The following is a 22,894-nucleotide window of genomic DNA, read 5'->3' on the forward strand; positions in this document are numbered from 1 at the left end:
ACTCCGACTACTCTCCAAGCCCCAAGGATACATAAGATGAGACCTCGACTATGCGCCATTGGACACAAGGTGAATTCACTCCTCTTTGAACCGTCACTTTCCACGTGTGAGACATGGCTACTACCTCATGCATGGAACTTGCCTATACTCATGTACAACCGAGATGACCATGGAGAATCAAAGGACAAGGCCCAAGCATGGAAGAGGAGAAGGAAGAAGAGCCAGCTGCTACAGGCCCCGGACATCCGGCCCTAGCCCCCGGACATCCGGCCCTTCCCGCAAGCCCGGACATCACGCCACAGCCCGGACAGCTGGCGCCCATCACAGAACGCATCCAGGAGCTGAACCCCGTCAGCCCGGACATCCGGCCAGGGGCCCGGACATCCGGCTCTTCCTGAGCCGCCGGACATCCGGCGCCTGCCCGGAAATCCGGCGCACGCTATCCAGAGAGCAGAAGCATCGGCCACTCCAGCCCGAACATCCGGCCCGCTAGCCTGGACATCCGGCACCTCGTGAAGGCCCGGACATCCGGCCCGACGCCCGGACATCCGGCCTCCCCTGCCTGCGTGCAGCGCATCTGGGCCGAGGCCCATGTACCCCTTCGCCCCTTAGACTATATATACTCCCCCTCCACCTATGTTTTAGGGTTAGCATTGGATTAGCTCATGTTTGTGTGAGAGCCTTTGCTCATCCACTTGGATACTTCTCCTCGGAGTCCACGACCCCTTCGGAGAAGATCCCCCAAGTGGATTCAAGACCCCTTTCTAGGGAAGAACTTCAAGGCCTCCTCGCAGAGAAGAACGGTTCCTTTGTATCCTCTACCTTTGTTGACTTTGGATTTAGTGTATCTCTTTGTGTGTGGTGATCTAGCACTTGTGTGATTGATTCCTTGTCGGTTTAGCGATTCTCTCTCTATTTCCCCGTGTTTTCCCTTTGTGCTTCCGCATGTTCTTCGTGATTCCCCGTAGGATCCACTCCAAACATGAAAGATCGATGCTACAGGGTTCCACCCTACATCATTCACCCTCCAAATTATTGGGATGCCTTCTAGCTAAAGTTGACTCATCTCCAGTCCCATCTTTATCAAGATTTATATTTAAAAACAAAGATTCAATAGGAGTCACACCAATCACTTTAATATCTTCATCATTATTTACAGACTCTGGTTTAGTGGCCATCTTATTTACTAAAGTAGTTTGCTTATCGGAAATTTGACCTACTAAATTTTCAATATGAGAAAATTGGGATTTAAGACCATATATTTCTGTAGTAACATCATCAAGCTCTTTATTGACATACTCCATCATAGTTTTTTGTTCTTTAAGTTCGTTCCTGAAGAAACTATTATGCTCAAATTGTAAGGATATAAAGCCTTTTATATTGTTTTCAATTTCCTCCAACTTTCTACAGTACGAATCAAGGCTCTTGGGTTGAGCCACAGAAGCAAACAAGCAATCTAGCACACAAGCAAACAAAAGGCAAACAAAAAGATGAACGAAAGAAGGGCGAATAAAAAGGCAAATATTTTTGATTTTTCTGAAAACGTTTTAGAAGTGGGGGAGAGGAAAACGAGAGGCAAATGGCAAATAATGTAAGTGCAAGAGATGAGAGTTTATGATAGGTACTTGGTAGGCTTGACGTAGAACCTCCACGGCAACGGCGCCATTCTTCCTGCTACTTCTTGAGCTTGCATTGATTTTTCCCTTGAAAAGGAAAGGGTGATGCAACAAAGTAGAGATAAGTATTTCCTTAGTTAAGAACCAAGGTATCAATCCAGTAGGAGGCACAAGCAAGTCTCCAATATATGCACCTACACAAACTAACGAACACTTGCACACAATGCAAAAAAGGGGTTGTCAATCCCTTCAGGGTCACAAACAAAAGTGAGATCTAATAGAGATAGGTATAAAATATAAATAAAAGAGCAAACCAAAGTAAATATATATAAACTGCAGCAAGGTATTTTCGGGTTTTTGGTTTTATGGATCTGAAAATATATGATGGAAAATAGACCCGGGGGGGGCATAGGTTTCACTAGAGGCTTCTCTCTTGAAGAAAACATACGGCGGGTAAACAAATTACTGTTGAGCAATGGATAGAAATGTGCATAGTTATGACGATATCTAAGGCAATGATCATGAATATAGGCACCACGTCCCTGACAAGTAGACTGAAACGATTCAGCATCTACTACTATTACTCCACACATCGACCGACTCATGCCCGCATCTAGAGTATTAAGTTCATAAGAATAGAGCAACGCTTTAGGCAAGATGACATGATGTAGAGGGATAAACTCAAGCAATATGATATAAACCCCATCTTTTTATCCTTAATGGCAACAATACAATATGTGCCTCGCTACCCCTTCTGGCACTGGGTGAGGACACTGCAAGATTGAAGCCATCACAAAGCACCTCTCCTATTGACAGAAAAACCAATCTAGTTGGCCAAACCAAATTGATAGATCGATAATTACAAAGCTATCTCAATCATGCATAAAAGAGTTCAGAGAAGACTCAAATAATATTCATGGATAATCTGATCATAAATTCACAATTCATCGTATCTCAACAAACGCACCGCAAAAGAAGATTACATCGAATAGATCTCCAAGAACATCGAGGAGAACATTCTATTGAAGATCAAAGAGAGAGAAGAAGCCATATAGCTAATAGCTATGTCCCCGTAGGTCTGTGGTAAACTACTCACACATCATCGGAAGGGCAGCAAGGTTGATGTAGAGGCCCTCCATGATCGAATCCCCCTCTGGTGGAGTGTCGGAAAAGGCCCCAAGATGGGATCTCATGGGAACAGAAGCTTGCGGCAGCGGAAAACTATTTTTGGTGTGCCCCCTGATATAGGGTGAATAGTTGGGTATTTGTAGAAGTGGGATTAGGGTTGGAAGGTGGGCCCATAAGCCCTGGGGGCGTGCAGGGGGCGCCCCTACGGCTTGTGGCCTCCCCGTAGGGCTTCTGGCCTCCTCTCCAATTCTCGTGGGTTTCTTCTGGTCCGAGAAAAATCATCATAAAGTTTTATTCTGTTTGGACTCCGTTTGATATTCCTTTTCTGTAGAAGTCAAAAACAAGGAAAAACAGAAACTGGTACTGGGCACTAGGTCAATAAGTTAGTCCCACAATAATATTAATGCATGTAAAACATCCAAAATAGATAATATAATAGCATGGAACAATAAAAATTATGGATACGTTGGAGACGTATCAAAGCCCGTTAGGAGAGCACCAAAAGCTTCATTCAGTCCGTTGTTAATGGATCGTATTCTTTGTAAAACCAAGCCCACCAAGGCGCGGTGTTCCTCGATGATGGAGGAGCTATTCAATGCCTCCTCCATCACGTCCGGCCACCCAGCCACCGCTCGCTCTGTGGCCGATGGCGCTGGTGGTGGAGCCTCGGTCCCCCCTTCAGTAGAGGCCGCAATGGACTACTCCGAAGGCCTTGGGGGCTCCTAAGCCATCTTGGGGAAAAGTTCGGACTGACCGAGCTCCCCCTCTTTGTTCACCATATGGGACCTCCCCTCCTGGTCTTCGGCGGCCGAGGTGTTAACCTCAGCCATCATATCATCACCCCCCCCCCCATGTCTGGGTCGGGAGGGGTCTTTCGGGACAACACCTCTCCAGTCTCCTCGATGACCGGAGGGGGCATGGAGCATGATGCAGTCCCACTTTCCTCCAGCTCGGCTTGCGGGGAGTCCCCCTCCAAGGCACGATCAGTAGGGAGGTCACACAGCAGGCTGCAATATGAAAGACATGCATATTATTAAGTAATGAACCTTGAGGCAAATGCCCGGAGAGTCTTCGGATTCGTACCTTTGGTAAGGGGACTTGACCCTGGGGTTCCTTTTAGGAACCTCTTCGGAAGCCTCAGACTCCTCGGTGGAGTCCGAGCTGTCATCAGGCATGACCACTTTGGACCTGCATTGCTTCGTCGGGGCAGGAGGAGGCAGATCCTCCTCTGCATCATCTGACACCACCCTCTTTCTTGTTCGGGAGGAGTCGCTCTCCTCCCCATCCTCTTCCCGCTCCCCCTCATGGGCGAAGGGGGCTTGGGTTTCCCTGGACTTGGTGTCCGGAGGTCCCCTTGGGCGAAGGCCCTCTCGGGCCTCCCTCTTCTCGATCTTCTTCTTCTCCTTCTTCAACGACGCCTTGTATAGTGCCACGGTCAACATCTCCTCTAGTAGATCCATCCTGGGGCCCTCGTCCAACGGGGCCAAACAGTCGATCTTCATGGCTTTCTCTAGCCAGCTCTGCGAATGCGGGGAAGAAAGGAGTCAAGTTCCTTGTGAAAAGGCAAGTATCCAAACATAAAGGATAGAACTGTGTTATCTCCCGAGGAGGGTGTGCGGCATCGAGGCTGATGTCTTCTTTCTTATCCGGATAGTCCTTTTGGGCTTGGACAACACCTTCCACAACTTGTTGTGGGCGGTGCTATAGAAGAGGATCATGGTGGCGGGGTCCTAGGGCTTGTAGGACAACATTGGGGCAGCCCAGCGCTAGAAAGGGAGGAGGCGGAGGTGAAGCATCACCTAAACCACATTGGTCAGCTCGACCTTCGCCTTTATCACATTGGAGATGCGTTTCTGCAGCAACTCCACCTCAGTGGGCGATCCCCAGTCGACACCTTTTTTGGTCCACGAGGTTAGCCTCATGGGGGGTACGGATCTGAATTTGGGGGCCGCTGCCTAGCCCGCGCTGCGGGGTTCGGTGATATAGAACCATTCCTTTTTGCCAGGTCTTGATGGTATCAATAAAGGTACCCTCCGGCCACTCGACCCGATGAAGCTTGCTGATCATTGCCCCCCTCCCCCACAATCCGCCTGCTGGCCATTGACTATCTTCGACTTGACATGGATGACCTTTAGCCACAAGCCGAAGTGTGGCTGGACCCGCGGAAAGGCCTCACAGATAACAATGAAGGCTGAAATATGCAAGAAGGAGTTTGGGGTGAGATCTTGAAAGCCCAACCCGTAAGAGAACATCAACCCCCTGATGAAGGGATGGAGCGGGAAGCCTAGACCCCAGATGAAGTGGGAGACGAACACCACCCTCTCGCCTGGCCGGGGCATGGGGACGACCTGGGCCTCCTCTGGAGCCCGGTGAGTGATGTTGGCCGGGAGGTACCCGGCGCGCTTCGGCTCCTCGATGTCGTCGTTGGTGACGCTGGAGGCCTCCCACTTCCCTTCTGAACCAAATCCAGCTATAGCTGGATTGGAAAAGTGGCTAGGAGGGGATTCTTGAAGGAGGATGTGTTGGGGTACTGGAGCTTAGTAGATTGGGAAAGCAATGGCGAGAGAGAAAGGGGAAAGGCGTGCAGAAAAAATGGTGGTTGTTTTCCTTTTATAAGCTGTCGTAATACAAAGAGTCCCTTTGTTGCGCCATAGACCTTGCCGCTTCCCATTGTAATCGTGTTGTTATGCGCGAGTGGGGTAACCAAAATCATTGACCATATCCCTGAAAAAACGGGGCACGATCTTGTTGGGAAACGTAGCATGCAATTTCAAAAATTTCTTACGGTCACGCAAGATCTATCTAGGAGATGCATAGCAACGAGAGGGGGAGAGTGTGTCCACGTACCCTCATAGACCAAAAGCGGTAGCGTTTGATAACGTGGTTGATGTAGTCGAACTTCTTCTTGTTCCGACCGATCAAGCACCGAACGTACGGCACCTCCGAGTTCTGCACATGTTCACCTCGATGACGTCCCTCGAAATCTTGATCCAGCAAAGTGTCGAGGGAGAGTTCCATCAGCATGACGGCGTGGTGACGATGATGGTGAAGTGATCCGCGCAGGCCTTCGCCTAAGCACTACGTGAATATGGCCTAAGAACTCATTCGGTGTCCAAATAATATCGTCCAATATATCAATCTTTATGTCCCGACCATTTAGAGACTCCTCGTCATGTCCGTGATCTCATCCAGGACTCCGAACAACATTCGGTCACCAAATCACATAACTCATACAATATAAAATCGTCATTGAACGTTAAGCGTGTGGCCCCTACGGGTTCGAGAACTATGTAGACATGACCGAGACACCTCTCCAGTCAATAACCAACAGCGGAACCTGGATGCTCATATTGGTTCCCACATATTCTACAAAGATCTTTATTGGTCGTACCATAATGACAACATATGTTATTCCCTTTGTCATCGGTATGTTGCTTGCCCGAGATTCGATCGTCGGTATCTTCATACCTAGTTCAATCTCGTTACCGGCAAGTCTCTTTACTCGTTCCGTAATACATCATCCCGCAACTAACTCATTAGTCGCATTGCTTGCAAGGTTTCTTATGATGTGCATTACCGAGAGGGCCCAGAGATACCTCTCCGAGACTCGGAGTGACAAATCCTAATCTCGATCTATGTCAACCCAATAGACACCTTCGAAGATACCTGTAGATCATCTTTATAATCACCCAGTTACGTTGTGACATTTGAAGCACACAAGGTATTCCTCCGGTATCCGGGAGTTGCATAATCTCATAGTCGAAGGAATATGTATTTGACATGAAGAACGCAATAGCAATTAAACTGAACGATCATTATGCTAAGCTAATGGATCTCTAGCGCATATTTCCTTCAGATCTCTGTATTGATGGGACGTACCAATGGAGCAGCTGCGTACTACCTTTTGAGCATGCGTTGGTTTTCCCTTAAGAGGAAAGGGTGATGGAACAAAGTAGCGTAAGTATTTCCCTAAGTTTTTGAGAACCAAGGTATCAATCCAGTAGGAGGCTACACGCAAATCCCTCATACCTTCAGAAACAAATAAGAACCTTGCAACCAACGCGATAAAGGGGTTGTCAATCCTTTCACGGCCACTTGCAAAAGTGAGATCTGATAGAGATAATAAATACTTTTGGTATTTTTATGATACAGATTGGAAAGTAAAGATTGCAAAATAAAAAGATCGGAAACTTATATGATGGAAAATAGACCCGGGGGCCATAGGTTTCACTAGTGGCTTCTCTCAAGATAGCATAAGTATCACGGTGGGTGAACAAATTACTGTCGAGCAATTGATAAAAAAGTGCATAGTTATGAGAATATCTAGGCATGATCATGTATATAGGCATCACGTCCGCGACAAGGAGATCGAAATGATTCTGCATCTACTACTATTACTCCACACATCGACCCCTATCCAGCATGCATCTAGAGTATTAAGTTCATAAGAACAGAGTAACGCATTAGGCAAGATGACATGATGTACAGGGATAAACTCAAGCAATATGATATAAACCCCATCTTTTTATCCTCGATGGCAACAATACAATACGTGCCTTGCTTCCCCTGCTGTCACTGGGAAAGGACACCACAAGATTGAACCCAAAGCTAAGCACTTCTCCCATTGCAAGAAAGATCAATCTAGTAGGCCAAACCAAACTGATAATTTGAAGAGACTTGCAACGATAACAAATCATACATAAAAGAATTCAGAGGAGATTCAAATATTGTTCATAGATAATCTTTATCATAAACCCACAATTCATCGGATCTCGACAAACACACCGCAAAAAGTATTACATCGAATAGATCTCCAGTAAGATCGAGGAGAACTTTGTATTGAGAATCAAAGAGAGAGAATAATCCATCTAGCTAATAACTATGGACCCGAAGGTCTGTGGTAAACTACTCACACTTCATTGGAGAGGCTATGGTGTTGATGTAGAAGCCCTCCGTGACCGATTCCCCCTCCGGCGAAGCGCCGGAAAAGGCCCCAAGATGGGATCTCACGGGTATAGAAGGTTGTGGCGGTGGAAATAGGGTTTAGTCGTGCACCTGGATGTTTTTAGGGTATATGAGTATATATAGGCGAAGAAAGTCGGTCAGGGGAGCCACGAGGGGCCCATGAGGGTGGGGGGCATGCCTACCCCCCTGGGCGCGTCCTCCTACCTCGTGGCCGCCTCATTTCTTTCTTGCCATCCACTCCAAGTCTCATGGATTGCGTTTTTTCCAAAAGTAATTCTCCCAAAGGTTTCATTCCGTTTGGACTCCGTTTGATATTCCTTTTCTATGGAACACTGAAATAGGCAAAAACAACAATTTGGGCTGGGCCTCCGGTTAATAGGTTAGTCCCAAAAATAATATAAAAGTGCATAGTAAAGCCCATTAAACATCCAAAACAGATAATATAATAGCATGGAACAATCAAAAATTATAGACGTTGGAGACGTATCAAGCATCCCCAACCTTAATTCTTGCTCGTCCTCGAGTAGGTAAATGATAAAAACAGAATTTTTGATGTGGAATGCTACCTAACATAATTCTCAATGTAATTTTCTTTATTGTGGCATGAATGTTCAGATCCAAAAGATTCAAGATAAAAGTTTAATATTGACATAAAAATAGTAATACTTCAAGCATACTAACAAAGTAATCATGTCTTATAAAAATAACATAGTCAAAGAAAGCTTATCCCTACAAAATCATATAGTTTGTCCATGCTTCATTTTCATCACACAAAATGCTCTCATCATGCACAACCCCGGTTTCAGCCAAGCAATTGGTTCATACTTCTTAACGCGCTTCAGCTTTTTCAACCCTCAAGCAATACATGAGCGTAAGCCATGGACGTAGCACTATGGGTGGAGTAGAGTATGATGATAGGGATTTTGTGAGAGAGCAAAAAAGGAGAAAGTCTCAAATTGACGCGGCTAATCAACGGGCTATGGAGATGCCCATCAATTGATGTCAATATGAGGAGTAGGGATTGCCATGCAACGGATGCACTAGAGCTATAAATGTATGAAAGCTCATCAAAAGAAACTAAGTGGGTGTGCATCCAACTTGCTTGCTCACGAAGACATAGGGCACTTTGAGGAAGCCCATCATTGGAATATACAAGCCAAGTTCTATAATGAAAAATTCCCACTAGTATATGGAAGTGACAGCATAGGAGACTCTCTATCATGAAGATCATGGTTCTACTTTGAAGCACAAGTGTGGAAAAAGGATAGTAACATTGTCCCTTCTCTCTTTTTCTCTCATTTTTTTCTTTTTTTTGTTTTGGCTTCTTTGGCCTCTTTTTTTTATTTGGGCTTCTTTGGCCTCTTTTATTTTTCATAAAGTCCGGAGACTCATCCCGACTTGTGGGGGAATCATTGCTTACATCATACTTTCCTCACATGGGACAATGCTCTAATAATGAAGATCATCACACTTCTATCTATTTACAACTCAAGAATTATAACTCAATACTTAGGACAAAATATGACTCTATGTGAATGCCTCCAGCGGTGTACCAGAATATGCAATGAATCCAAAGTGACATGTATGAAAGAATTATAAAGGTGGCTTTGCCACAAATGTCATGTCAACTACATGATCATGCAAAAGCAATATGACAATGATGGAGCGTGTCATAATAAACGGAACGGTGGAAAGTTGCATGTCAATATATCTTAGAATGGCTATGGAAATGCCATAATAGGTAGGTATGGTGGCTGTTTTGAGGAAGATATAAGGAGGTTTATGTGTGATAGAGCGTATCCTATCACGGGGTTTGGATGCACCGGCGAAGTTTGCACCAACTCTCAAGGTGAGAAAGGGCAATGCACGGTACCGTAGAGGCTAGCAAATTGCGGAAGGGTAAGAGTGCGTATAATCCATGGACTCACATTAGTCATAAAGAACTCATATACTTATTGCAAAAGTTTATTAGCCCTCGAAGCAAAGTACTACTAGGCATGCTCCTAGGGGAAGGGTTGGTAGGAGTTAACCATCGCGCGATCCCGACCTCCACTCATAAGGAAGGCAATCAAAGAACACCCCATGCTTCAAATTTGTCACACAACGTTCACCATACGTGCATGCTACGGGACTTGCCAACTTTAACACAAGTATTTCTCAATTTCATAATTACCCAACTAGCATGACTCTAACATTACCACCTTTATATCTCAAAACAATTGTCAAGTATAATATTTATCATAGTATTCAATGCACTCTATATGAAAGTTTTTATTATACCTATCTTGGATGCCAATCATATTAGGACTAATTTTATAACCAAAGCAAATACCATGCTGTTCTAAAAGACTCTCAAAATAATATAAGTGAAGCATGAGAGATCAATAATTTCTATAAAATAAAACCACCGCCGAGCTCTAAAAAGATATAAGTGAAGCACTAGAGAAAAATTATCTAGCATAAAAGATATAAGTGAAGCACATAGAGTATTCTAATAAATTCCGATTCCTGTGTGTCTCTCCAAAAGGTGTGTACAGCAAGGGTGATTGTGGTAAACTAAAAAGCAACAACTCAAATCATACAAGACTCTCCAAGCAAAACACATATCATGTGGTGAATAAAAATATAGCATCAAGTAAAGTTACCGATGGACGAAGACGAAAGACGGGATGCCTTCCGGGGCATACCCAAGCTTAGGCTTTTGGTTGTCCTTGAATTTTACCTTGGGGTGCCTTGGGCATCCCCAAGATTAGGCTCTTGCCATTTCTTATTCCATAATCCATCAAATCTTTATTCAAAACTTGAAAACTTCACAACACAAAACTCAACAGAAAATCTCATGAGCTCCGTTAGTGCAAGAAAACAAACCACCACTTTAAGGTACTATAATTAACTCATTCTTAATTTATATTGGTGTTAACCTACTGTATTCCAACTTCTCTATGGTTCATACCCCCCGATACTAGCCATAGATTCATCAAAATAAGAAAACAACACATGAAAAACAGAATCTGTCAAAAACAGAACAGTATGTAGTAATCTGTAACTTTCGAATACTTATGGAACCCCACAAATTCTACCAAAATAGGAAGTCCTCGGAATTTTTTTATTAATCTTCTTAAAAAATAATCAACTGAAAAGCATGTTTCTGTGATTTACTAAAATTGTTCTCGTGAGTGCAAAAGTTTCTGTTTTTCAGCAAGATCAAATTAACTAGCACCCAAGATGATCCTATAGGTCTTACTTGGCACAAGCACTAATTGAACCATAAAACCACATCTAACCAGAGGCTAGATGAATTATTTATTGAATAACAGCAAGGAGAAATATTGGGTTGTCTCCCAACAAGCGCTTTTCTTTAAAGCCTTTTAGCTAGGCATTGATAATTTTAATGATGCTCACATGAAAGACAAGAATTGAAGTGCAAAGAGAGCATCATGAAACACCTGACAAACACATCTAAGTCTAATATACTTCCTATGCATAGGCATATTATAAGCAAACAAATTTTCAAGGCAAACAAAAACTAGCATATGCAAGGAAGAAGAAAGAGACGATAGCAATCTCAACAAGACGAGAGGTAATTTAGTAAGATAAAAATTTCCACGACCATATTTTCCTCTCTCATAATAATTACATATATGATCATAGGCAAATTCTACAAAGTAGTTATCACATAACATATTCTCAACATGATCCACATGCATGTGAAGTTGACACTCTTCCAAAATAGTGGGATTATGATTAACTAAAGTCATGACCTTTCCAAACCCATATTTATCAAAAATACCATAAGATTGAACATTCTCCAAATATGTGGGATCTAAAGTTGACACTCTTCCAAACCTACTTCAATATTATTACAAACACTATTATCAATCAATCTCATATTCATCATGGGGCTTAAATAAATTTTCAAGATCATAAGAAGAGTCACCCTGAGGGAGTCCCGGACTAGGGGGTGTCCGTATAGCCGAACTATCATCATCGGCCGGACTCCAAGACTATGAAGATACAAGATTGGAGACTTTGTCCCGTGTCCGGATGGGACTTTCCTTGGCTTGGAAGGCAAGCTTGGCGATACGGATATGTAGATCTCCTACCTTTGTAACCAACTCTGTGTAACCCTAGCCCTCTCCGGTGTCTATATAAACCGGATGGCTGTAGTCCATAGGACGAACAACAATCATACCATAGGCTAGCTTCTAGGGTTTAGCCTCCTTGATCTCGTGGTAGATCTACTCTTGTAACCCACATCATCAATATTAATCAAGCAGGACGTAGGGTTTTACCTCCATCAAGAGGGCCCGAACCTGGGTAAAAACATCGTGTCCCTCGTCTCCTGTAACCATCCGCCTAGACGCACAGTTCGGGACCCCCTACCCGAGATCCGCCAGTTTTGACACCGACATTGGTGCTTTCATTGAGAGTTCCTCTGTGCCGTCGCGATCAGGAAGGATGCCTTTTCCCGTCTTTAAAGACGGCACCGTCGTCAATGGAGCTTTGGCCGCCGGCCAAACTGTCTGGCTAGGTGGTTTTCTTATGACCGCCTGTTCGGCCACCGCTCCAACGATGACCTCTCAGGTCATCAAAAGTGATCTTCACGTCAGCTCGGAATTCGCCGAGCAGTTAGATCCGATTGAGCTCTCCTCTATAAACGAGCTCTTGGATCGCATCGCCGCCCTGGGAGTCGCTACAGACTACGATCAGATTGGGCTTAAAACCGATCTGAGAGAGATTAACTCCCCCCAGGCTACCCACCACGTTGTCGTGGTAGAGGAACAATGCGGCAACCCTTCTTCTACATTGAAAACTGACTATGTACGGGTTCCCGATCCCTCCAAGCCAGATTCCCGCGAAGGGACGGACGCTAATCAAATACTAAACTTAGAGTCAGGCATCGGACTAGATTCGTTGGAAAGCATCCAGCAAGTCAAGCTTCCAAATCCGGAAACTTCTTGGCCTTTGAGCCTCAGATCGGGCGGGGTTCCAAACTTGATTCCACCCACCCACCCAAACAAAAGCGATCTATCTCGAATACGGCAAGAGCCCGATGAAACAGTACATCATTACTGGGCCAGATTCCTCCTGGTTATGAACAGGATAAAGGACTGCTTCGAAGAAAGCGCGATTTCAATTTTCTGCAACAATTGCACGGACAAGGGGATTATGAACGCCATAAGTCGTCGCGAAGTTACACGCTTCGTCGACCTAGCGACCATCGTACAAAAATACTGTGCGGTGGAGAGTGCCAGGAACACCGAAACTAGGTTTTGGGACAGTCCGGCCTTGACTACAACCCTAGTCCGAAGTAAAAGGGTGCGCCATACTCAAGCACCTGGGTTAAAAACCAAAAAGCAAAAACCCCCTAAAGGGCATGGAACCATACTGGAGGGCTGGCTCAACGGACCCTGCAAACTCCACAGTACAGAGGGCGCCACTCCAACACACAGCCTTCGGGCTTGTTGGATACTACGGCAGGTGGCCAAAAGTGGCGAAGGCTTTTTAGCCCCGGGCAAACAGCCCAGCAGTACCGGTACGGTATTAGCAGTCTTCGAGACTTTCGCATCAAATAACACACGAAAACGAACAATCTGTGGCCTCGGCGAAGTCTACCAAGTAGCAACATTAAATCCATGGAGGGAGACGGCTATCACCTTCAACGCCAGCGACGAACCTAAATTCCGAACAACTAGAGCACTAGCCGCATTGGTCCTTAGTCCGATAGTGGATGGCTTTCGCCTTACCAAGGTACTCATGGATGGCGGCAGCGGATTAAACCTCATCTATGAGGAAACCCTTCAAAAAATGGATATTGACTGGAGCCGCATCGAGCGAAGCAGCACAACCTTTAGAGGGATAATCCCTAGTCGAGAAGTACGCTGCACAGGAAAAATCACACTAGATGTAGTGTTCGGCTCACTGGACAATTACAGGTCCGAGGAGGTCACGTTCCAAGTGGCCCCATTCGGCAGTGGATATCACGCTTTGTTAGGGCAAGAGGCATTCACAATCTTCCAAGCTATACCCCACTACGGGTACATGAAGCTCAAAATGCCCGGACCCAATGGGATAATCACTCTTGCCAGTGATCCAGATACAGCACTCCGCGCTAAAAATAAGACAGCCGCACTGGCCCTAGAGGCATTGTCCGAAGCCCTAGCGGCAGAGGAACTAACTACGTTGCGCTCCACGGTGGATAGGAACGATGTGATACTCGATAAGAGGTCCAAGTCCACCTCTTTTAAACCAGCAGACGAAATAGTCAAATTTCAGGTCCATCCAACGGACCCCACAAAGACGGCCTCCATTGGGGCACAATTAAGTCCTGATGTCGAAGCCGCACTACGAGAATTCCTTCGGGAAAATTGGGACATTTTTGCCTGGCACCCTTCAGACATGCCAGGAATCCCACGCAGGATGGCAGAGCACAGCCTAGACATCCTAAAAGGATTCAAGCCGGTCAAACAAGCTCTTCGGCGATTTTCCGAACCCAAAAGACAGGCAATGGGAGATGAGCTAGCCAAACTCTTAGAAGCCGGATTCATCAGAGATATAAAACATCCGGACTGGCTAGCCAATCTAGTAATGGTACCAAAAAAGAACAAATCCTGGCGCCTCTGCGTCAATTTTAAAGACCTTAACAAGGCCTGTCCAAAGGACCCTTTCCCCCTCCCTCGCATCGACCAAATCATCGATGCTACCGCAGGACACGATTCATTGTGCTTCCTCGACGCATACTCCGGATACCATCAAATCAAGATGACGGAGAAAGACTAGGCCGCAACGGCATTCATTACTCCATATGGGCCATTCTACTTCAACACAATGCCCTTCGGACTCAAAAACGCCAGCGCAACATATCAGCGCATGATTCAAACATGTCTGGCTACCCAGATAGGCAAAACAGTAGAGGCATACGTAGACGATGTGGTCGTCAAGACCAAACACATCGAAACTCTCGTAGAAGACTTGAGGGTGACATTCGACAACCTCTGAGCAAATGACATTAAGCTCAATCCGGAAAAATGCATCTTCGGCGTACCAGCCGGAAAGCTCTTGGGCTTCATCGTATCCGGTAGAGGAATTGAAGCAAACCCGGCCAAAATCCGAGCTCTGTCACAATTGGATATTCCAAAGGACCTCAAGCAAATACAAAAACTAACCGGATGCTTGGGAGAAAAGGCTCTGCCCCTCTAGCGCCTTCTCCGGGGCACCGAACATTTCGAATGGACGGATGCTGCCACAGCCGGACTCGAAGAAATAAAGGCCATACAGGCAACAAATCCGGTCCTGGCCGCGCCCAACCTGGGCGAACCTATGTTATTATATATCGCAGCAACACATCAAGTTGTCAGTGTCGTACTCGTCGTAGAGTGAAAGACAGAAGGGCACAGATTCCCTCTTCAAAAACCAGTGTACTACGTATCCACTGTTCTAACTCCATGCAAGTCCCGGTACCCACATTATCAAAAGATAGCGTATGCGGTGTTCATGGCATCCCGGAAGCTTCGACACTACTTTCAAGAGTGTTCCTTAACGGTGGCCTCCGAAGTACCTCTCAACGATATTATAAACAATCGCGACACAACGGGCAGGATTGCAAAATGGGCTATTGAGCTCTTACCATTTGACATAACCTATAAACCACGGCGAGCTATAAAGTCGCAGGTTCTGGCTGACTTCGTCGCCGAATGGACCGAAGCCGAACTACCTAAAGAGTACGGCGCATACTCCAATTGGATCATGCATTTCGACGGATCCAAAATGTTGGCTGGCTTGGGGGCTGGCATCGTCCTGACGTCCCCAACTGGAGACACAATCCAATATGTACTTCAAATAATGTATATGGACTCCAACAACGCAGCCGAATACGAGGCCCCTCTACATGGCCTCCGGATGGCAATCTCCATGGGCATTCAACGCCTAGAGGTGCGCAGGGATTCATACCTCGCAATATCCCTAGTAAATGGAGACTTTGACGCCAAAGATCCAAAAATGGCAGCTTACCGCAATGCCGTCCTAAAAATGTCAGCTCGGTTCGAAGGACTCGAATTCCACCATGTAGCCCGGGATAATAACCAGGCAGCAGACGTGTTAGCACACATCGGCACGAAACGAGACGCCGTCCCTCCAAACATCTTCCTGGAACGGCTCTTTAAGCCATCCGTGTTATGGGAAGAGGAGTCCGGAAATAACAATCCGGAGCCAGCTGCATCACCTAACTCAGAGCATTCTGACACAATTGGCGGCTTAGCCAATGAAATAACACCTTCAGCTCACAAAATAATGGCAGTAATTGCCCCGTGGACAGAACCATTCCTAGCCTACTTAATTCGGCAGGAACTTCCCGAAGACCAAAATGAGGCCCGCTGCATAGTTCGGCGATCTAAAGCATACAAGGTCCATGAGGGAAAACTTTATAAGAAAAGCACAACCGGAGTCCTTCAAAGGTGTATCTCCGAAGAGGAGGGGCGGAATCTCCTGGCTGAAATTCACGCCGGACTCGGCGGGCACCACGCTGCAGCCCGGGCCCTTGTAGGCAAGGCCTTCCGTACATGATTTTATTAGCCGACAGCCCGGGCAGATGCTCACGACTTGGTCCAACGATGCGTCGGTTGCCAGCTCTTTGCTAATCAGAGCCACATGCCACCCACCGCCCTCAAAACTATACCCATTACCTGGCCGTTCGCAGTCTGGGGGCTTGACATGGTTGGACCCCTTAAAGGGGGAACCCACAAGCACAAATACTTATTGGTCATGGTGGACAAATTGACCAAATGGATTGAGCCCAAGCCGGTTAAAACGGCAGAATCCGGACCGGTGATAGACTTCATATCCGGGGTAGTACACCGTTTTGGCGTCCCCCACAACATCATCACTGATAATGGCATGAACTTCACGGCCGATGAGGTTAAACTCTGGTGCAAAAACATGGGCATCAAGCTCGATTATGCTTCAGTCTATCACCCCCAAACTAACGGTCAAGTCGAGCGAGCAAATGGTCTAATCATGAGAGGAATCAAACCCAGACTAGTGCGGTCCCTCAAGGAATCTAACACGCACTGGGTAGAGGAGCTCGACTCCGTACTCTGGGGATTGCGGACCACGCCAAACCGAACTACTAGATTCACACCATTTTTCATGGTATACGGCGCAGAGGCAGTTCTGCCCTGCGATATAATTCATGACTCACCTCGTGTGCGCATGTACGAAGAAAGAGAAGCCGAGTTGGATCGGCAGGACAGTTTGGACGCCTTAGAGGAGGAGCAGGACGTGGCATAGGCTCGTTCCGCTTTTTATCAGCAGCAGGCTCGAAGATATCAAAGCAGAGAAGTACGGGCCAAAACTTACAATGTCGGCGAACTCGTTCTACGCCTGCCGGACAAGAAAAAGGACAAACTTAAGCCCAAGTGGGAAAGTCCCTTCATCATCGACCAAGTCCTGACCGGCGGAGCATACCGTCTACGTAAAGCATCTGACAACCGACTCGAGCCGAACCCATGGAACGCAGCCCGTCTTCGAAGATTCTACGCCTAAACACCGGACTCAGAGTTCGTCTCACTCCCCCGTCCACCTTTTTATATTTTTTACTGTCTCTTGTCCCCCTCCTTCTTACCACTTTTTTTTCAATACCTTTTATAGGCTGATTTGCGCTTTGTTCGCACACACTTGATGTGCTCCTAACACTCATTATACCTGGGGGCTTCTTTACCAGAAGCTTATTCATATGGGCTTCACACCCAATACATGTGTCATACTTCCGCATGTACCTTTTATTCACCATTATATGCATCGATATGACTTAAGTTTTGGCCAAGCTGGGTTGCCTGGCTCCTGTGCTAACCCCTACGTTCCCGATTGTTCGGCTAGGAGGTAAAGGGAGCACCTCTGCGATTGTTACTGCCGGGTCAGCCGGATGTGTACCTCAGATTGGGTGAAGCCGAAAGCTAGCGTTCTTAAGAGAATATTCGGTCGGTGACTTAAAAGATGATTTATTTCTTACTTATTTATCTGCCCCCAGATGCTTTTTCTGCTATTTTCGCAGTCCGGCATTGTACCTTAGGGCATGCCTCCCAGGGAAAGGAACTCTTAACGGAACTATTCTCCCTAGAAGATGTTTCTTACTAACCATGTAATATAACATAACTAGTTGGGCACTTGTCTGATAAAGCAATTATGACCCCGACGCTTGTCTCCATGCATGACCCGGTTCTTTTATAACCGTAAGGGTATTCGGACACACTCCGGACTGTTGGGTCCCGAGGTTGAAGCGAAACGGTCTGCAAAGATAAACGATCTAGAATCCGGCTAGAAGGCATTTTACATGTCATTGCAAATTACATCGTCAAACCGACTGATTGTACTCCTCCTCAATCCCATCTAACAGGCTGACTAATTTATAGTCCTGTTGGGAATATTTCGCGTCCAGTTCTACTTGGCCGTACATCAAGCTCACAGGGATCTCCTTCCCATCAGGCCCCGCAGGTCCGACCTCGGCCATGTGGTTTGGGTCAGACTTCGGGTAGCGCGTCTTCACCATGGCCCAGGCCTCCCTGGCGCCCTGACGGCAGGCCGATATCTTCCACAAACGGAGGCGTCGCCGTGCTCCTTGGAGCTTCTCAGCAAGCTCACCAAGGCCCTCGGGTAAGGAGACGGATGGCCATAAAGCCTGAACGACGCCACTCATCGCCTGCCGAACACGTTCGAACAATTGCACCAGCTCGGGAAGTTGGTCACCCGTTGACCCAGGCATTTCCTCCGCAGGGCGACCTGTGAGCACACCTAAAGACATATTTCTGTCAATCGACTTCCTCGCCGAATTCTTCTTTTCAAAGGAATTTGCTCAAGCACTTACTATAAATGCCGCGACAAAGCCGCTGATTCTCCTTCACGGAGCCAGACAGCTGGGCCCGAACACCTTTCAGCTCTTCTCCTAGCTAGGTGTGGGCATCTTGGAGCTTGTTTCTCTCCTGCTGCACCTTCATAAGCACCCTCTCGCCGGCCTTTAGCTGATGCAGTAGCTGTTGCTTGTCCGGATCTAGTCCGGCGCCTTCTACAATATTATTGTCAGATTCACGCTGCACTTTGTTAATTAATTATCTTTTCAAAGTATGTCTTACCAGCGGGGGTCTCTGTGGCTCCCCCTGTGGCGGCCAGTGCGGCCTCAAGTTGGGCCTTGCACTCTTGGAGCTCCTGGGACAGATAGGTATTCTTCTCCGTAAGATCCTGCATAAAAATTGATCCTTAAATCAGTTATTTTAACTATTTTAAGTCTCGGGGGCTACTGGCATATATAACTATTAAAATTACTTACACGTATGTCTTTCACATACTGCTCCGTGGCTCTGGTTAACCCATCTTGAGCGGCACGGAGGTGCGCGTTTCCCGCATCAAAGGCATTTAACGCCTCCAGGGAGAAACACGCGTCACGAAGAACTGTCCGGTGACGCCTGTGATTCATGGCGCTCTCCACCTTAGACCGGGTGGCGGACAGCCTGTCGGCATCCTCCGTCGGAGGAGCGTCCGATTCATGCCTTGTATTCGCCTCCCCTCCCGGGCCATGCGTTGGAGCATGGCTGGCGGAGGCTTGATTGGCAACCTCTCCGAACACTGTCCGGCGAGCGCTCTTTCTGGAAAAGTTATGAGCATTAGTATACCTCCTAGGAATCCTTCCCTTAAAAATAGCAGTGTTCCGTACCGTTGCGGCGATGTTTCAGTTCGCGTCGCACTCCTCTTCCTCCTGCTGGGCCGGACTGGCCCTTGTTGGCCAGTCACCGCGGGCTCGACTTCCTGCCGTAAAGGCGCCTCCTGTCAAACACCATTCGTGCACGGTGGTCAGAACTAAGCATTAAAGAAGTAACGGTGCCAGGACTTCGATCGTACTCACCGGGGAAGCCGGACACAAACCGGGGTAGTCAGCCATAATGGCGACTAAAGCATTATCTATGCTGAGCTGGTGGTACACCCTGTCGATCAGTTCACCGCTAAGTCCGGGTCCTCTTCGGAGGCCAGATCAAGGGACCTTTCTGGGTCTTCGGGTTGTGGGGCTGGGCTTTTTATGCCATCCACATGCCGACGCAGTTCCTGTGTCAAAATCATACAATAAGACAGTTGCCTTTAAAGGCACGGATCAGATATGCATGCGACCGCTTACCCAGCTCCGAGGGTTGTTCATGGAAAATCTGTTCAGAGGATTCGTGCGGAGGAAGTCCTCCTTCTCCACCTTGTACAAGCCGGACAGGATCTTCACCAGATCGTCGGCCGAGCCAGGTCCCTTGCGGCCGTGACGGGTGGCGTCGTCGTCTCTGTTGAAATCCCACATGGGGTGGCCCCTATATTGGAGCGGCTGCACCCCACGCATAATGCATGTGGCCATGACTCCGATCATGGTTAATCCAGAATGGGCTAGCAGCCATATCCGGCCCATCAAGTAATGGACGCTCCTATCATCTTCTCATTGAGGGCTCCGTGGGCGCCAACTTAGGCGTTTCTTCAGAGGAGCGTTGCTGAACTCCGGAAGGCCGATCCGGACTGGATCCGGCAGCGGAGCGTCCTCCATATAAAACCACTCTGAAGGCCAGTCTTCGGACGCCTTCTTCGGGGTCCCGGACAGGTATCCGGTCCCGGCGATGCGCCATATTTTGGCTCCGCCCACTTGATATATCGACCCCTCGTGAGAGCGGGGTACGAGGCAAAACAACCTCTTCCACAATGCAAAATGGGGCTCAATGCCCAAGAACAGCTCACACAGAGCTACGAAGCCCGCGATGTGCAAAATGGAGGCAGGTGTAAGGTGATGAAGCTGGAGTCCGTAGAACTCCAGGAGCCCCCGGAGAAACGGTTGTATAGGAAATCTGAGTCCCCTTATTAAGTAGGAGATGAAGCACACCCGCTCTCCTTTGGAGGGATTGGGGGCGCTCTCCGCTTGCTTCCCACCTTTGTAGGTGGCCAGTCCGGCTCGAACCGGAACCATGAAGGCCGGGGGAAGATATCCCTCTGCTTGGAGCGTCACTAACTTGCTGTGAAGGGACTGAGCATCTCCTCCAATCTCCTAGCTTAGGGCTGGGAGCGCGAGAAGAGGAGCCGCGTCGACTGTCCATGTTGGAATGGGTTTGGTGTCAGATGCGCCTCGATGAGTACTTGCGGAAGGAGGATGATGTGATTTGGATCTGGATCCTCACCTCTCTTATACGCAGCTTATTTGGGCAGCTAGGGGGTAAAACATAAAAATACCCTGGCTTTTCGCATTCGTGCGACGCGTGGAAGAAGACCATTATGGGACGCGGAAGCCAAGGAGCGTAGCATTTATGAAGCAACCGGACACTATCCGGCAAACACATGGAGCATGAAGAAGAACCCGCCTTGCAAACACCGAAGACAACATACAAGCCGGATTCATCGTTATTGAAGCCTGGTTCGGGGCTACTGAGGGAGTCCCGGACTAGGGGGTGTCCGGATAGCCGAACTATCATCATCGGCCGGACTCCAAGACTATGAAGATACAAGATTGAAGACTTCGTCCCGTGTCCGTATGGGACTTTCCTTGGCGTGGAAGGCAAGCTTGGCGATACGGATATGTAGATCTCCTACCTTTGTAACCGACTCTGTGTAACCCTAGCCCTCTCCGGTGTCTATATAAACCGGATGGCTGTAGTACATAGGACGAACAACAATCATACCATAGGCTAGCTTCTAGGGTTTAGCCTCCTTGATCTCGTGGTAGATCTACTCTTGTAACCCACATCATCAATATTAATCAAGCAGGACGTAGGATTTTACCTCCATCAAGAGGGCCCGAACCTGGGTAAAAACATCGTGTCCCTCGTCTCCTGTAACCATCCGCCTAGACGCACAGTTCGGGACCCCCTACCCGAGATCCGCCGGTTTTGACACCGACACACCCCAATCATGATCATTGCAACTAGTAGACATAGCAAAACTAGCATCCCTAAGCTTAGGGTTTTGGATATTATTAGCACAAGTGATATCAAGAGAATTTAAAATAAATCATTGCAATCATGCTTTTATTCAAGGAGCTATTGTGAATCTCTTCATAAATTTCTTCATCACAATTTTCAAATTCACGAATTTCAAGCAAAACCTCATAAAGATAATCTAGTGCACTCAAATCACTAGGATTTGGTTCATCATAATTGGATCTCTTAAAAAGATTGGCAAGCGGATGAGGATCCATAAATTTATAGCAAGCGAAGATGCAAGCAAAAAGAAGGCACATGGTAACACAAGATCGAAGAGAAGGAGGGTGAAGAAAAGGCAAAGGTGAAGTGGGGGAGAGGAAAATGAGAGGCAAATGGCAAATAATGTAATGCGAGGGATAAGAGTTTGTGATGGGTACTTGGTATGTCTTGACTTGTGCGTAGACTCCCCGGCAACGGTGCCAGAAATCCTTCTTGCTACCTCTTGAGCATGCTTTGGTTTTCCCTTGAAGAGGAAAGGGTGATGCAGCAAAGTAGCGTAAGTATTTCCCTCAGTTTTTGAGAACCAAGGTATCAATCCAGTAGGAGGCTACACGCAAATCCCTCGTACCTTCACAAACAAATAAGAACCTTGCAACCAACGCGATAGATTGGAAAGTAAAGATTGCCAAATAAAATAGATCGAAAACTTATATGATGGAAAATAGACCCGGGGGCCATAGGTTTCACTAGTGGCTTCTCTGAAGATGGCATAAGTATCACGGTGGGTGAACAAATTACTGTCGAGCAATTGATAGAAAAGTGCATAGTTATGAGAATATCTAGGCATGATCATGTATATAGGCATCACGTCCGTGACAAGTAGATCGAAACAATTCTGCTTCTACTACTATTACTCCACACATCGACCGCTATCCAGCATGCATCTAGAGTATTAAGTTCATAAGAACAGAGTAACGCATTAGGCAAGATGACATGATGTAGAGGAATAAACTCCAGCAATATGATATAAACCCCATCTTTTTATCCTCGATGGCAACAATACAATACGTGCCTTGCTGCCCCTGCTATCCCTGGGAAAGGACACCGCAAGATTGAACCCAAAGCTAAGCACTTCTCCCATTGCAAGAAAGATAAATCTAGTAGGCTAAACCAAACTGTTAATTCGAAGAGACTTGCAAATAAAACAAATTATACATAAAAGAATTCAGAGGAGATTCAAATATTGTTCATAAATAATCTTTA

The sequence above is a fragment of the Triticum dicoccoides genome, chromosome 1B, assembly GCF_002162155.2.
Source record: "Triticum dicoccoides isolate Atlit2015 ecotype Zavitan chromosome 1B, WEW_v2.0, whole genome shotgun sequence".
NCBI lineage: Eukaryota > Viridiplantae > Streptophyta > Magnoliopsida > Poales > Poaceae > Triticum > Triticum dicoccoides.